This window comes from Sylvia atricapilla, chromosome 6 (assembly GCF_009819655.1).
Source record: "Sylvia atricapilla isolate bSylAtr1 chromosome 6, bSylAtr1.pri, whole genome shotgun sequence".
NCBI classification, from domain to species: domain Eukaryota; kingdom Metazoa; phylum Chordata; class Aves; order Passeriformes; family Sylviidae; genus Sylvia; species Sylvia atricapilla.
In genome coordinates, this window is record NC_089145.1 from 48,829,034 (window position 1) to 48,847,253 (window position 18,220).

Here is an 18,220-nt window from a genome sequence, read left to right on the forward strand (position 1 = left end):
TAGAAACTTTTCCCCTCTCTGAGTGAGATAATATTAAGGTGACCTGTAAGTGCAATAGATAAAAATCTCCAGGCCATCTAGGCAGTGACATTAAAAATCATCACAACCCTTAAGTGATGGAGGGGGTGAAATCTTATGGGATCTTTCCTTGGCAAAGGCAGCAAATGTGGGCTGAGGAGTGGCTACCCCTGGGATTTCTCATAGCCTTCAGCTTCTGGAAGATGAGAAGTGTGTTAACCCATTCACACAGCTAACGATATTAAAACAACAAACAGCCCTCAATCAAACCCAGATTGTCATCTTTCATCGAATAAAAAGCAACCTTTCTAATAAACATTTCAACTAATAAAGACTACAAAAGTAATTAGACTATTAGCTTGCTAGCCCCTGACACCCAGACATTCATTTGAAAGTAACTTTCCTGCAGTGTTTAGGCCGAGACAATTGAATGACAGGAAGATATTATACCAAGATGAAACATAAATAAAATTGGCTTCAGTCTCGTCTGGAATTCAGGCTATACATGGAACTCAGATAATGCCCTCAGTCTAGTCCTAACATGTTGTTAGCATCCACCTCAAGAATAGATGAATTCTAGGAATTTGATCTTTCAACACTCTCAAATGTATATTCCATGAAATAAAGCATTTTGCAATACCTCACAATACCAAAGAATTCTGTAATAATATTCATCATAGAAAGTATAAAAGACTTTTTGTGATGTTTGCAGATATTTTCAATTTTTTTACTGTACTTCTTTATGTGTTATCCATATCCATTTATATGGTTTTTATTAAATTACATTATACTCAGAGATTCCAATCAGGACACAGCTACTCCTTGTAAAAGGACCAGGGCACATACACTTAAAAAAGCAGTTCTTTCTTGGCCACTTAATTGCTACATCGTACACAGTGCAGAAATTCTCTTTATGTTTAGAGTGAGTTAAAAATCCTCTGAAAAATGTAGGGGCTTGTAGCCCCAGTGGTTGAAATCATCTGTTTATTCATGTATAACTCAGGCACATCAGTGTGCCTCAGCACTGAGTTGAACTGACACAACAGTGTTGATTTTCCATGTCTAGCTTGTGGCCTCACTGTTATAAAAGCTACTAAGCAGGTCAGCTGTGGAGACAGGCAGAAAATGGACTGTAGCCCGCTCTGCTCATTTCCCATAGCCTGCCATGCTCAGTGCAGTCAGGACCAGTAGCAGTGACCTGCAAGCTTGATGTAGTTCTGCTCTTGCTGCTCCAAATTCATTTTCAGTTAAATTGTTCAGGTGGGAAACTGTAGTATCTCTGGAACAGATATCTTGCTTTTCATTTACTTCCAGCATGAGCTAATTCATCCTCAGCTCATCCAGATGGAAAACCAGGTCGTTTTATTCCCTTTTTACAGGTAGCAAAATTGAAGCAAATTTAATTGACATATTCCAAGTCATAAAAAGAAGGAAGAGCATGGGCATCTTAGAAGTAGGAGTCTGCTATTCTATAGCACCAATTCTGCTTCAGTCCGGGAAAGCCAATTCTGCATTAACTTTTACCTCTTCTGAAATACAACTTCTAAATATCTATTCATCAAGTATCAACGAATTACACTGCAATTCTTTGATGTTCTTTTGCCATAAATTGCCATGAGTTTCTCTACCAGTAGTAGGTTGTAAAGGTTTGGCTTGCACAATAAATGCTGCCAGGGAGAAGATCTCTGCTGGTCTCCAGCACCAAAGCTCTAATTGGCTGGTGAGATTGATTAACATGTGAAGCGAAGCTAAGGTCTTTAATCAATCTTAGAAGTCATTTATTGAGAGTATATGACAAAGCCATAAAGGTTGTTGCAAATGACATATTTTAATAGTAAAACCAAAATCTTCTGCCTTTGTAGAGGTTTGAATATTTCTTTCCTGTTTATAATAAATTAAGATTAAAAATAAACTGATACAAAATAAAAGGATGATTCATGAATGTAAGCCTCTTTATCACTAGTCAGTAATATCCACAGCACTGGAATTCCTTGCCCCAGAATGCCTCAGAGCCCAGCCCAAGGTTGATTCACCCCAGCTAACACCTGCTATCACTCCAAAGTGGTTACTTATCATCATGTCTGATCTTGATGGGAAATTGGAAAACACTATGCACACTATTCTCATTTCTCTCTTTGTAGAAGTAAGGTTGAATAAAGTATAGGTGGTTACATGAAATGTCAGATTCAGTGTATAAAGAAGTCATATGCTGAGGGCTGATCCCCTGCTCTGCAAGGCAGAAGGGAGCATTTATCCTGCAAAGATATCAGATTCAAAATGGATCCTCAGGGAAGGCTGGGGGTTGTAAAGATAAACCTGTTCCTAAATCTGAAAGCTCAGCCTGAGACTACACTTCTATGTAAGGAAGGGATATGCCAAGGCATTGCATAAGCATCTGACAGCTTGCTAGCTGGATGAAACAGAGAGAGACACCTCTTGGGTGATCTAACATATAGATAGTTATAATTATGTTTTTCTATTTCTATCCACCTGTCTTGAAATTGAGTAACTATGCTGTTAAATTTGGATTGCAATAAACCCAGTATCCTTTGCATTATCCTTAACATTTCCCTTATGTTTAAAGTGACTTTAGAGTAACTGTAAGTCATCCCATTGAAAGGAGACTTGACAAGCCTCAAAGTAGGGTCCTGGACCAACATCTAGAACTACCTCATTGGCAGAGCTGTACAAGATTGGTTGTGACTTGTAGTTCAGGTCCTTACAGACACCTAAAAAAGGCATCCATTGTCCCTCTGGGCCCAGGAGTTTCTCCAAAGGATTGGTGCAGAAAATACTAACCAGAACAGGAATTTACTGTTAGTTATTCTTTTTTTCCAAATATCACTTTTTCAGTCTTGCTCTGAGTACAGATTTCTCACCACAGAATTTTTTTTGTTTGTTCAGCTGCTCTTCAGCTTCTTTTCAGTCACCTCAGGTGAAATGAAAGGCCAGTAACATTCAAGATCAAGCAGAACTGTCATAACAAGGATTTCCAGGGTGGTTCAGAGTAAGCCCAATTCATCCCCTAATGCAGATAATATGAAACAGGGAGCAGCCAAGTGTGACTTTCACATATCTCACCAAGATAAAGGTATTTAATTCCATAAAATTTGCCATCTACATTGTCAGATGAGGAAAATGCATCAGAGGAAAATCTTCAGGTTTTTCCCCTACCACACAAAACAGCAAAGAAAAACCAATTGTCTGAAATACAATTAAAAAAAAATTACTGTAAGATCAAATTTTTTTTTAATTATTTTTACTCTTGTAGTTATTGGCATGTAGAAGCAGCTGCTCTAACTGCATGTCCTCAGCACTGAAGATGTGCAGAAGAAGTGAGGATTTCCATGGGCAATTGAATGATCTGGTACGACTCAGCAATTAAGAGAAAGGCTCTGCTGTTGATGGCCAGAAAGACAGTGCTTGGCCTAAGAAGAGTAAAACCCATACATTTTGTTTCTTGGACCAATGTGAAATTTTCCAAAAAAAAAGAAAAAAAAAGCTAGCAATGGATAAGAAAGGAGATGTGCAGTTTTGTTTCTAATGATGGAGTCTGTACGACCCTTAATGACCTCCTCCCATCTTCAGGCTCTCAGTGCCCTGAAGAGCAACAGATGCGCAGCTGGCAAGGCTAAATCAGGCCTGACAGCACAGCAAGACGGCTGGGGAAAAGGAGAACACTTTTTTTCAGATATTAAGTCTGGTATTCCGCCTTTTATTGTGCAGGAGTGCCCTAATGAGGGAAGTGTGCATATAGAAATTAGAGATGAGAAAGGCTATCAGGTCATCTTGTCCATTCTCCTACAACGAGAGAGGTTCTGAAAGAAATATAGCATTAATGTGGGGCCAAAGAACAGAAGAAAAGTCAGGAATGAAGTGAAATAAGTTCCAAAAGCATTAGTGTCAGTTATAGGTAACACAAGTTAATAAATAACATTAAGGCAGATGTGAACATTAATTGGCTATTTAGATGGGTGTGCAGTTATTAATGTGTGAAGTTATTAATGACAGCCAAGTTCTAATACATTCTGTCTATGTCCACAGTAAAAGCCAAAAAGTATCCTCATTCAATAGGATAATGAGGCAGTCAGTGGATGATCCAACTATTTGACCTGTATTTTTAGTGTATTTAAATAGAATAACTAAAATATGTTGACTACAGCTGATATCCAGCAAGAGAGAGAGAGAGAGAGAAAGGAAGAAGACATGCCTTTGCAGTGAAAAGGGCTGCAAGTATAACTTCGAAGTTTACACTATGCTTAAGAGTGGCAGGAGAGATGGTGGAGAGGTTGTACCACACAAAATACTGCACTCTGAGAACCTCTGTCACCACAAAACCCTGGTTGCAAATCTCACCATGGAAGAATTATATCCTGTTCTGGTTCATTTTGCCGGTGTTCACTGCAAGCCAATGCAGCCATCTGTCCTGAAACAGGGGCCCGATGGTTTTAGTTTAGCTGAGTTGTAGGGGCTATGCTGGAAGCATCCTCAAACCTCTTTGACAGTGTTTCTGTCACAGGCAGAAAATAATTTGTGATGCCTAGAGAGCATTCTACAGGTCTGATCAGCTCTTCTCAAAAACGCCTTCTGTACAAAGGAAAAAGCATAAGCCCAAAACTTGGTCATAGCATTGCCTCTACACACAGTCTGTGACTCTAGATGACCCAGCTTTTGTAGACACACTCTCCATCCTCATGGTCTTGGAAATTCTGCATGGGGCTCATTTGCAATGGTGACGCTACCACAAGCACATTGAGGGTAATTCCACGACCCCAAAGTGCTCTGCCCCACCAGTCATCCCTGAACATGCTCTCCAAGCAGATGCCAAGGCTTCCTTGGTATACACCATGACAGTCTGAGCACAGCAGGGCAGAATCCACTCCACTGGCACAACGGGGCTTGAGACAGGAAGGCAAATCTCATGATTTGTGACCACAGCCCATGTTCATTGGAAGCAAATAACATGGATATAAAACTTCTTGTGTGACTGAGGCCAGAAAAAATACACACATGAAAGAAAGGTGGAGATGGTTGGCCACTAGGGGAGAGACATAACAGTTCTGTAATGAAAAAGGTTGGTCCTACAGCTTAAGTATACTGTCCATTCCTTTCTGCACTCAGTCTTCTGGATGATGATTGCTTCTCATTCCAGTGTTTAGAAAGGGTTTGGGGGAAAGGAGGGGATTTAATCTCATGACTGACCTTTACAAAGTATTTACATACACAAATATTTAAAACATGCATAGCACCTGCCTGTTTGCCAATTTGTCTCTATTCCTCCTGAAGAGCCATTTGTACATGCAGCAGTCCTGATGCCTTCCTGTTTCCACTGGGCTGCCAGTGGAATGCTGGCTCACCTGGCTGATGGGGTAATGTCAGTGTTGGGGTGTCTGAAGGGTGAGGTCAATGCAGCTTGTGCACTGGGCCTTATTCTAAGGCACTGACCTCTGCTTGTGAATAAGGAGATGGGAATCTCTCCAAAGAAAGAGTTAAGGAAGGTATATCTCAGGTAATTCCCAAGATGCCCATCTCTACGCATCAGGAGATAAGGCCAAAGATATTAAAAAATTCATTTTTTAAGAAAGCAATTAATGTCATGTGCCTTCCTCATGGGGTGTTCCACTATCCCGGAGGTGACAGGCAGGGGACTGAAAAGCGCTATTCCCAACCTCTTTATTCCCAGAAATCCAAGCTAGCATGTTTCCCACCCTCCTGCAAGGGTTAACAAGAAACCTTTCCCGTGCCCCTGACTTTGTCTTCCCCCCTCCCTGTATTCGTGCTTCCCTCGCCGGATCCATTTGCAAATGATATCACTTGTCTGCATATTGTCACTCGCCGCCTGCCCACCCATTTATCAAGTGTCTGCAGCTCGGCACAGGCTTGCCCTGTCCTGCTTGCTCCATTGTTCCTTCCGACCCAGGGGAAGGCGCGTGTGAGCGGGGAGGGAAGAGGGAGAGAAGTGGAGGGAAGCAGGAGGGAAAAGGGAAGGAATCGGGAGGGAAGCAGAGGGAAGCAGGAGGGGAAAGGGAAGGAATCAGGAGGGAAGCGGGAGGGAAGCGGGAGGGAAGCGGGAGCGCTCCTGCAGCCCCGAGCCGGGCGGGCGGAGCGCGGCGGGGCAGCTGCGAAGGGACAATGACACGGGGAAGACTGACAGCTCCCCCTCCCCGGCTGGCATTGACAGATGACCTTGCAGGGACAGCAGCCCTGGGCCTCCCCACAGACATTAGCTGACATAATGGGCTAGACTGGACATGCCATCCTGGGAACGTGGGACGTAAGGAAATCATGCCGGCTTGGTAGAAATAAACTCCGCCGTTTACTTTCACAATAGATTTTCCCTCAAACTCATAAACTTGTTTCTGAGTAACCCTAAAGCAAAATGATCATGGAATTTGAACACAACATTTACCAAGTCCTAATGAATAACATAATTATCACTTTATGCAAATCTAAGCTCATTTGCATATGTGAATATTTAACTATTAAAAACAACGCTTTGATCTTGAATAAAAATATGTATATCACATAATCATAGCCTTATGGAACATGAAAACTATCTTTTTTTCTTTCTTTTTTTTTTAACTGTACAGTTTTGCTGCGCTTGGGTTTGCTGTTTGAACCTTCTCGGTGGGGACTCCGTCTATGGAGCTTCTTCCCCGAGGATGTCCACTGGGGTCTCTCGGTGGCTGTCATCCCAGTTGGGTACATGAGGCCTTTCTCTTCAGGTCACTTTGTCACTGAGCACGGCAGCCTTGCTTCAGTTTGCTCTTTCCTTGCCCGGTGATGTCTGCTTTGGTGGCAGCAGCAAAGCCCAGCTCTGCAGCCCAGGTGGGCTGAGTGCTCCTGTGGTACACACCACCCAGAGATGTTGCCAAGAGATGGGTACTTTATACATTAATTACAGAGTAAGGGAAGAAGTCAAACTCCGCTTGCATATTTAAATCAGACCACAGCAATGCAGATTTTTCTCTTAGGGAAAGATTACTAGGGATCACAGAGGAAAGGAAGCACGAGAATCTCTCTTTCACAGGAGATTTCCCCACTGAAAGCTTTGAACCTGGTTCACAGAATAGCCTTGTGAACGAACACTTGGAGCCAAGGATCTAGAGGCATCCAAGTGCCCAACACCCACAGGTATCATCTTAAAATTGCTAAGAAGCAGCTCTGAAGGTTCAAGCCATGCACTGTGATATGTTGAAGGACAAACCCCCTGTTTTCATATACTGAAGATTTTATCACTAGTTGTGGTCCTTTGTTATGTTCCACTAAAAATAAAAATTAGATTTAAAATAAACCACTTCCACTGTACCTAGTAACTCCTTGTCTGCTGTTATTCATAGGCTATTAAACTAAATGAACTAGTAATATGTGGCCAGTCACCTAAAATTCCTCCACAGGCTGTCACTATGGCCCCTGATCAACAGCATTATCTATTAATGTGCATACCTCACTGGGGTGGGTGAGGACTACCAGGCCATTGATTGTCCTATACTTCACTCCGATGGCTTCTTGTGTTTCCCCAGAGATAAGAAAGCTGGCCCCTCCTGGGCTGATGGAGACATCCCTTCCCTGCTCCCCCACCCCATCACCCCCTCCCGAATCCAGGCTTTCAGTTATTGCCTTGCCCTGCCTGCAGTAATCCTGTGTGCTAAGGGAGCCAAACAGGGACACAAAACATGTCCTTGACACTAACTTAGTGAGGATGAAGGTGTCTTCTTAGGAAAAAAATAAAAATTGGTTCCAGCACATAGCTCCAACCTCTGCTTGAGTATTCTGGCCTAACAAAGTTTTTGCTGGAGTAACGCTTGCTACCTTTGTCTCTCTCTTCCAGGTAATATTGCCTGGGATAAAAAATATTCATGCTTAAATACTTTTTTTTTTTTTTAATCCAGTCTTTGATGAAAACAGTGTCCTTTTGCAGGACTGTCTGAAGGAGACCCTCTTGAGCACACCCTGAGAGTACGTGGGTTCAAATGCTTTATCATCTCTCCAAAAATCAAACTTGGGTCATTCCCATCCTGGCAGAGCACAGCAACCGCTGAGCTGTTGCAAAAACTGGGAGTGGTGACGAAGGAAACAGGTGGTAGCACTTGCACCTCTTCTGATATTTTGTAAGCAAAGGCTGCTGTAAAAATTTAACTCCAGGACTGCTTATAGTGCCATGATTCCCAGTTGGACTTCAGTGACTTTAAAGTCTGCGCTGTTTAGAATTTGAGTGTTGGTTTGAACTTTGCAGTTTGGGCTTCAGTCTAGCAAGTGCATATTTTAAACAAAGAAAACATTTGGCAAATAGTTGATTCTGCATGCAGGCAATGTCCCTCTGCTCCACACAATTTATTTTTACAAGGGTCTAAGGGAGACACATTTCTCTAAAAATAAAAGGCATCCACAGGAAGCTGAATTATTCCTTTGCAAACACAAACTGATCTTTTGCTTGTTTCCAAGCATTCTATCAAATCATAACAACAAAGCAGCACTGTACTCCTTTAGTTGATGAGCCTATGGTTGCAACAAAATCTTACCCTTTCCAGGCCCAAACACATGCATTGTTCCTATAATGCTTTTGTCCATCAGAATGGACATTGTGACCCCCGACCTTTGAAAGGCTTCAGGCTATTGATGGCATTTCCTACACGCTGTGTAACACGACAAAGTGCAGCTGACACAAAAGTAAATTATTAGAGAAGAGTAAAATACTAAGGGTCATAATTGTATTTTTTAACTGTTCAACTTTTCTTTGCAACAAGTACAGGAAGATGATTTTCTTCAAATCACTGAATTCCTCTTAACGTGCATAGCTCGAACTTTAGAGATGTGTAAGGGAGAAACTCCTGTAGATCTGTCAGAGGGACAAGAGAAAATGTAATTCACATTCCAGCACTGATTTGTCACTTTTAATAGGTTACCAAAAATCTTCCTGTATGTGGTGGGTTGACCCTGGCTGGATGTCAGGTGCCCACCAAAGCCCCTCTGTCACTTTCCTTCTCAGCTTGACAGGGGAGAGAAATACAAGGAAAGGCTTATTGGTCAAGATAAGGAGAGAAAGAGCTAATGGGCAGAGCAGATCCAACTTGAAAAAAATTTATTTAATTTGTCACCAATCAAATCAGAATAAGATAATGAGCAATAAAACCGAATCTTAAGAAACACCTCCTCCCCACACCTCTCTTCTTCCCAGGTTTAATTTCACTCCCAGATCTTCTGCTTCCTACCCACTAATGGTGCTAGGGAATGGGGGCAATGGTCAGTTCATCACATGTTGGCTTTGCTGTTTCTTCCTTTTCAGGGGAAGGATACCTCACACTCTTCCCTTGTTCCATATGGGGTCCCTGCTGGAGGAGACACAATTCTCCAATTTCCCAAGGCCTCTCTTCAAAAACTGCCCCAGTGTGGATCTGCCTCAGGGTGCAGTCCTTCAGGAACAGAATTCTTCAGCATGGGTCACCAACAGCATCACAATTCCTGACAGCAAACCTGCTCCAGCATGGTCTCCTCTCTCCACAGGTCTGTAAGTCCTGCCAAGACCCTGCTCCAGTGCAGGCTTTCCATGGGTTCATAGTCCTCTTTGGGCATCCTCCTGCTCTGACACTGGGTCCTCCAGGGGCTGCAGGTGATTCTCTGGTCCACTGGAGACCTCCATGTACTGCAGGGATACAGCTGCTTCACCATGGACTGCACCATGGACTGCAGAGGATCTCACCTCTGAGGCCTGGAATACCTCCTCCTCCTCCTTCTGCACTGACCTGGGTGTCTGCAGAGGTTTTCCTCTCACACATTCTTAGTCCTTTCTTTGGCTGCAACTCTTCAAGTGCTGCAATTTCTTCCCTTCCACTTAAAAATGTTACCCCCAAAGCACCACCACTGTCACTGATGGGCTCAGCCTTGGCCCATGTCAGGTCCATCTTGGAGCCCACTGGCCTTGCCTCTGCTTGACGTAGGGGGACCTCCCAGTACCTTCTCACAGAAGCCACCCCTCCAGCCATCCTCCCTACCAAAAACTCACCACAGAAACCCAATACACAGAATATTTTGAATAACTGACTCTTCTGTTTACTTTCCCAATGCAGAGAAGCGCCTCAGTGCTGTATGCACAGGATCACTCTGCTGCCTCATCTCCCCCTGTCACTTTGCTGGCTGCTCCTCAGGAGGGCAGCCGGAAACGACCAGCAAAAATTTGTGCTTGAGCATCCTTATTCAAGACTTGTAGAAAATCAGATGAAAGAGGATGTGAATTCAAAGTGTGTTTGTCACTGCCCCCTTTTTTCCCAAGGTATAGAACAATGAGGCCCAGATGTTATGATTGCAGGAATGCTAAAAATTTCATGACTTATTTTGCAGGCAAGAAAAGCCACAGAAGGTCAGGCCAAACAGGCTTAGGGTTTGTGTGGGGCAGGAGCTGTTCAGAATGAATCTTTTTAATGTGCAGTATCCATTACCAATTGATGTCAGAGATCCTCTTATGGATGGATCATCTAATGTTTTTTCTTAAAAGGCAGAAAAATATCCATGGCAAACTTTCAACACATGTATTGGAAGGAAAATTTGGAGTTATGGAGACACAGTATCTATTTTGACCAGCTAAGAATGGCAAGTTCAAGTTTGATTCTGCTGTCCTGTTCTATGATAGGATGATTACCAGTAAAAAAAAAAAGAGAGGAAAAAAAAAAAAAAAAAGCTGGAAACTATGCTACGTAACAAAATTCATCTGGAACTCTCTGTTTCTGGATTTTAAGTGAACTAAGCCTGCTTTCATCTAGTAGCCTGTTGTCAAGTCAGCAAGTTTGAACAGGCTCAGATCTAATAGTGCATGAAGTGCAGCATGTGTTGGTCTGTGTTTCCAGGACAGAACCCCAGTTTAAGCAAAGTTCACGGTTATATACAAGGCAGAACCATGTGGAGAGTTTGCAAACCACGAGCCTCCAGCAGCTCCCAAACACTGCTGGCTTTGCTCAAAATGATACCCAAACTGTGGGCATGCTGCTGTCTCCCAGCTCAAGCAGGAGCTGTGGTTTCTTTGCCAGGAAGTTCCCCATATCACAAAGGTTTCCCACAGGAATGAACCTACGTGCCAGTGTCTGCAATGGCAGCTGCAGAAGCTTCTGCTGCTCCAGGCCACATCTGAAACAGAACCCTACCCATAACTTCTACTTTCACTCCTCTTGTGTCCTCCCCAGGAACGTTTTCTCTCCCTTTCCCCTGGCACCCAGAGCACTTTTGGGAAAATGCCTGATGGTCTGAGATAAAGATACAGGAGTCAGCAGGACTCTAGCCTCCTCTAGGAGGGGAAACCTGGATGCAGTCCAGAACTTTGATGGCTCTCCTGCACATCCACCACCCACCTCTGCCTTGGCCATCCCACTCACAATGTGGCCATCGACAGCACATCAGCCCCCTGTTCCTGACAGAAGGTCCATACACCCCAGGAATTTCCTGTGTCCTCCACTTTAGTGTCAACACACCTGCAGATGTTCCTCCCTTGGAGAAATGCTTCCCCATTGCTCCTCTTTCCAGGCCATCCTGCCCTGCTTATTCATCCAGAGTCACTCACACCCACATCCCACGTTTCACAACACCCACTGTCAGAAGAACCTAGTGACAGAGAAGGATTGACCAAAGACAAGGAGGCAACTGATGTCTTGCTTCCATTCAAAATAAAACAGTGCAGGAGGGCTTTTGTCTTGCAAGGCTCTCTGGGCTTTTACACAGAGCATCTGCCTGTATTGGCTCTGCACAGCTAAGCTTTGGTAGTGAGAGTGCTACACAGGTGGCTTCTGTGAGAACCTTCCAGAAGCTTCCTCCATGTCCAGCAGAGCCAATCCCTGGCAGCTCCAAAGATGGACATTGGAAGCCTTGCTGGTCAAGGCTAGGACAAATAGAATTGGTGGTAACACCTCTGTGATAACATATTTAGGAAGAAGAAAAAAAAATTTAATATATTGTGCTTTTGTAACAGTGGCCAGAGGAGAGTGAAGCAGGGGAAGAAGGACTCCTCTCCCTGAGCAGCAGTGGAAACAATGTGATGATGAACTGGCCTTAACCCCCATTCCCCATCTCCCTGGGCTGCCAGAGGGGAGGAGGTAGAGTAGGGTAGGAGGGAGGATCGGGGAGAAGGAGTTTCTAAGGTTTTATTTCACTTCCCATTATCTTGCTCTGATTTTGTTCATAATAAATTCCATTAATATCTCAAATTTGAGTCTGTTTCACTCATGATGGTATTTGGTGGGTGATTTCTCTCTGTCCCTGTCTCAATTCATGGAACCTATATTGTATTTTGTCTCCTCTGTCCAGCTGTAGAGATGCTTTGGTGGGTGTCAGCAACAACCCACTACACTGCCCCATTTGAAACCAGCCCTGTCTCCTTGCGAGTGACACTACTGCAACAAGGCTTGGAAACATGTTCTGTGCACCAGCAAAGCCAGACTCTGAATGAAGAAAGGTGAAGATTCCTCATGACAAATACCCTTCTCTTCCTTCAGTACAATCATGTAGCTCCTGCCAATGATGAATATTTCCTGGCCCCAGCCTTTGGCAGGACCAAAATCAGTGTTTCATTTACTCATATTTCCTGTGATTTCCCTTTAGTTTGTCCATAATTTCATACAGATATTAAGCTTTCTTGCTATATATATCTCAAGTAGAAATCCATTCAACCAGAATTCCCTTAATAAAGGTTAAAAGATTTGCAGTGAAGAAATGTCAAAATACAGTAGCTTATAATTGCCCTCAAATATGCAGTTTTATATATTTACTTCATGGAGAGGAACCTTGGCATATATTTAATTAAGAAATGGAGCCTGCAGGAGGTCTTGGAATGGAGCTCATTGTATTTTGGTTTGGGATGAATTTTACAATCTACTCTATAGTTTTATTAATCTCCCCAAGCATGAAAAAAACTCCAGCTATTTATGTAGAAAATGGCAAGGAAATAAAACTTAGAAGCCTTTGGAAGTGGTTTTAAAAATAGCAGGAGAAATTACAGTATTTAATGTCAGAATCTAGACAATTATTACAGAATAAATGGCTCCACACAAGAGAAATAAACTTTGAACCAAGACAGTTAATTGATACTTCAGTAAAGGAGACATTTTTATGAAACAGAAATTCTGAAGCAGACTTTTAGCACTTTCATCAATTAACCAACAATAAAGGTTACAATCAGCACCGGGAAAGCCTACAGTATGATTCCTGTTGATATGATCTTTTTTGATTAAAGCTAGAAATGTTAACCTGAAGGCCTGCAGAACAGGAACCCAAGAAGTAAAGCCCTGGTGAGCTTCCTAACACCAGCTACTGGATCCAGGAGAGAGTGCAGAAGAGTGTAATTTAAAAGGTTACTTGGTGGACGTTATAGAGCCACAGCCCAATGTGGCAGAAAATGGTGCCATGCCAACCAGATCGTGGCAAGGCTTGTGGATCACTTTTCTCCACTTTTTGCAAGCGGTGGAAAACCAGACCTCGTAGTGGAAGCAAACTAGAGAAATGCAGATATGTAATGCCATGTGTGCCAGGTCCAGGGACACCAGCCAGTGCGGAGAACTTTGAATCCGAAGACTTGTTCAATCATCAATGAAAATTAGCATCCTTCTGGAAGGAGTTAAGACTTCACTGGGGCCAACAAGGATGGGTGTGGGGTATCTATAGGGTAATCTCTGACAGGAACATGCTGCTTTAACTTTTGAGTTGGCTAAGGGAAAAGGGCGATTCTGTCCTGAAACAAAGATTAACTCTTTGCTCCTCCTCTTTCTTCTTCCTGAAAGGTTGAGGCTAGAGGAAAAGTGACCAGAGTAGTGAAAGTGGTGAAATAAAATGTTACAAAATGTTACTAATTCTATTTGTCAGATAGGCTCTGGTGTCAGATCTAAAAAACAAGATAAATCTGCTATTTTTCACTGCTTCATTCCTCTGTGCTTTTACTTTTTCTCACAGGAAAGTTAGTGGAGGTTAAAACATGTGGTAATGGGAGTATTTTCCACAGAAGCAAATGCAATTTAAGGGTAAGAAGGCAGAATATAAGTTTCCATGGCAAAACAAACAATTTGAGAAATATCCCATGCAAACCCAGCTTGTTCGTTTAGAAGAAAAAACCTTCAAGAAATATATTTATTTTTTCCTGGCTGATATCTGAAAAACTTTTTGATCTATAACACCAGAGTCATGTATCAGTGGGAACAAAAGCATTCTCTTACCAATACCCCGCAAGTCCCATAGTAGAAAGCAGAAAGTATAAAGCAGGTCCTTTCATAGCACAAGGACCTTAAACATGTCATTTTAGTCAGAGGGGATTCATTACCCCTGAGACAAAAGGATCACAAGGCTTGATTAATTGTATGCATGCTTCAGCCAGAAGTACTGCTTTCCTCACTGTCCAACATGTCCATAGCTGAGGCAAAAGGAGATTTCACACCAAGAGAGGAAAACCACACTGGTTTAATACTCTAACTTCCACTTATCCCAGTATATACTGGCATCTTCATCCCTGGGTTAGAGACACAGGTATCCCAGGGTGCCACTTCTGGTGTAGGGGAGAAAGTAAATCTGATGCCTCAGGATGGGATTAGAGAAACTGGAGAGTAGAAAAAGAAGCTGCCCAAGCTGACAGATAAGAAATGTCTACAAGAGGCCATGTGGTGTGCAGTATTTAGTGGTGAAGCAATTAAGCAGAGGCAGTTATAGCTACCACTGGGAGAGAAGGTGACACCTATCTCCTCTGGGAGTCCTGGCTGTAAATCCTTTCTCAGAGATAAGAAAAAATGCTAAAAAACAACTAACAGTTATCTCCCCCGTATTTTTTTCCCTTGGCCACATAAGAGGTAGGAAATTGCTTTCAAGTCTTCCTCCTCTCTCCTCACCCACACATCTGATTAGAAAGCAGATTCCAACCTTGGTCTCCCATTGAGGAGAGTGTCCTCATCACCACCTTCTCAGGTACTTGGGAACAGGACTTCCTTAATATAGTCTGCTGAACCTGATCAACTTTGTTGTAGCTAATTAAACACCTGCATTCAGTTATAAAACAAACCTGACTCTGTCACCTTTCTCTGTACAGCCAAAGGATGAGAATATATCCCCAGAATGTGAGACCCAAGTTTAAATCTCTGCTCCCAAGGAGGTGGGCTCAGACAGCTATGAGGTTTGAAAGGCCTGTTTCCCACAAGACCTTATGGCATTTCCCACTTCACTGCGCATGTTCAGAGCATGCCAGGAGGTGATCCCATGTGTTTTCCTGCACCACTGTAGTATCATCCGTACATGGAGAATCTAACACAGGTGCTCATGTCACTGTTCTCTTGATGCTGTCAGTTGATGTCTGATGGGTTACATACCTGCCCAGGAAATCTAGCTGGAACACAGTTCCTTCTCCTGCATCACTACAACAGTGAGAGTGCTTGTGCTCCTTGCTCCACAATACGCAATAGTGCCAGGAAAACATTTTGCCAAGGATAGGAAAAACTGACTGTTCCTCCACCTACTTTCAGTAGCAAGGGGAAGTATTAGAGTTCTCTTAAAGAGGAGAAAATGCATGGACATGAAAATAAGGTGGGAGGATAAAACCTGTCTGCATCAGGCATCCTCCTCCCTCCGGTACTACAGATGCCCTATCAAGAGGAAAAGGTTATGTAATGAAAGAAGTCTGCCTACAAAGCCTGCTGCTACAAGAGTTTGCCAAGAAAAGAGACTCTCAAGAGAGAGCCTTACAACAGCCTTAAAGCAAGATACTGCAAGACAGAACCTCAAAGCATGATCTCTGAATACTAACCTAGAGTGGGTTAAAGGGGTAGAAAGACCACTGACTCAACCAAAAAAACACATAAGGGGCCATCTCTGGAGATTCTCACTCAATAATGTTACCGCTGTTGCAAATAACAATAATAATGTTTACTTTTGGTTGCAAGAGAGTGTGGAGGGGTGAATGACTGGGGTTGTTCATATTTGTAATTCAGCCAGCAAGAAGAGAATTTGAATCTAACAGGATGGACAAATTATCATACCAAACATTTCTGGTGTTCAGTGCCACCTCCTTAGGCCCATCTAACAACTAATGCTATGTGACCCATATGATGGATATGACCATGCAATAAATGCAATTGATGTGACCAATGAACAAAGATGTAATAAGTGATCAGCCAATTTCATCAATAAGCCATTTTATTGAGAAACATTGCCAAATAGAAATTCGAAAAGCCACAAGCAAAGGTCAGCCCCGAGCCCGGGGTCGGTGCTGGGGACCCTCAGATCCCGCCTCTGTCGTGCCAGATCTCCCCCGTTCACAAAGTTCCCTTTTGCAGCCTGGTTTATATACAGGTTTTCAGCCAGATAGAAGGTTGCCTCATCCTTTTGTCCACTCAGTCATTGTTCCATATTCATATTTCTTTTCTTCCCATCTCTCAGTCCGATGAATAGCTTTCTGGGCAAGGCTGGACATCTGACTGCATTTATGGGAACTCTGCATTGGGATGCACACCCAGGCCGATGCAGATAAGATTTCCATCAGGTGTTGATCACTGGTTTGTTGGCAATCCCATCTTCGAAGGAGACCCATCTCCTGGTGGAGACACCCTTCTTTCTATTGCAAATGCACTGCTTCCCCTGTTCCCAGCAGAGGCTGCAGATTCCCAATCGACTTTTATTTCTTGAATTCAAAATTATTTTATACCATATATTTCTATAAAACATTAATTAATTCTCCAAAAATCATCACAAAGAGAAATAATGTTGCTGCCCACTACTTCCATGTTGTTCAGGTATCTTTGTCTTGTTCTGTATTTGTTTCAATTCTGTTGTTCTTGCAGACAGGACCTGAATATGCATTGTCATGAAGGAAGGTAAATGGAGGCATTTAAATACTTAACTGCCTGGCGAACCATGAAATGAAATCCTCAGTCCTTGTTTGATTCAAATTTTCATTAACAGTTTGAGATTGCCAGAGACAGATGCCAGGAAGATGATTGCTGTTCCCTGAAGTGGCCAACTTCTGATACTTCACTGATACTTCTGGAACCGTTCATCCTTTGTACATACATGTGTTAAGTATAGGTTTCTCTCTTCCTGAGCACCGTGATTCACACACTGATGGTTTTAAGATATCCCAGTGAGATGAGAGCCCACGTGGGTTAGAGACACCTACCCATGTGCCCGTCCTGTCTTTCTGAAAGAAAAGCAAGGGGGTAAATAGCCCTGTGCCCCCTTTATACACACACAGCCATCTGAGTTACAAGCAAACACACTTACTCAGGATGCCACAGGCAATCTGTGGTGGGGCTGGGAACAAAATCAAGATTTCCTGAATCCTCTCCAGTGTCTTAACCTCAAAAGAACCCTTTTTCACTAATCAAGTATATCAGAAGAGTCATCAGACACCTTTATGTATATCTGCTTACCCTGAGATTTGTATACCTCTGCGGTCCTGAAAACTAGTTTGTTCTCTCCTGTCTCACCCACAGAAGTTTGATAGGGTGGTAAAACCAGCTTAAATACTTCCTTTGTTCTGATGAGCAAATAGCAACTCTGCTCAAGTCTCTGACCTTGGTGGTGAGGATCTGAGAGATGAAACAGCTGTCAGGTGGGCTAAATCCACACGGAAACTTCCTCCCAGTCTGTGCCATGTTAGGTGTCTCTTGGAGTATCGGTGGCTGGACGTGTTGTCTTGACGAAAGCAGTATAGGCAAACCTATGACAGAGGCTCCTCAGCAGGTCTCCAAAACCACCTTACCTGCAGACAGAAGGCAGGCAAGTAAGGCATAGTCTGCTAAACAGAGAGTGAACAGACCTCAAAGAAAAGCCAAACAGTATGGAAGTTGCCAAAAACCACTGCCAGTGTCTGTGGGTGAGGATACTGTTACCTTACCATCAGTACATCCTTCCAGACTAGAGAAACTCAGAGTCAAGAGCCATAGGAAATCTCCAGGTAAATTTGTTAACCTTGGCTCCATTACTAAGTCAATCTTCATGAGCAGAATATATGCCTCTCTATTTCCTTTGAAAGCAGGTGCTGCAGACCTTGTCTCTAAGCGCAATCAAAGTCTGCTGTGTTGAAAAGAATGTTGACAGAGGTAGCAATAGGCATGACAGGAGCATATGAGACTCCTTAAGCTAATCATTAAAGCCAGGATCAAGAAAGCAAGTGCTTACAGGTGCCTCTGTCAGCCTTGTCAATCCAAGAGGAAAAGAGGAGATGGGGGGTGAACTCCTTAAAAAGCAACAG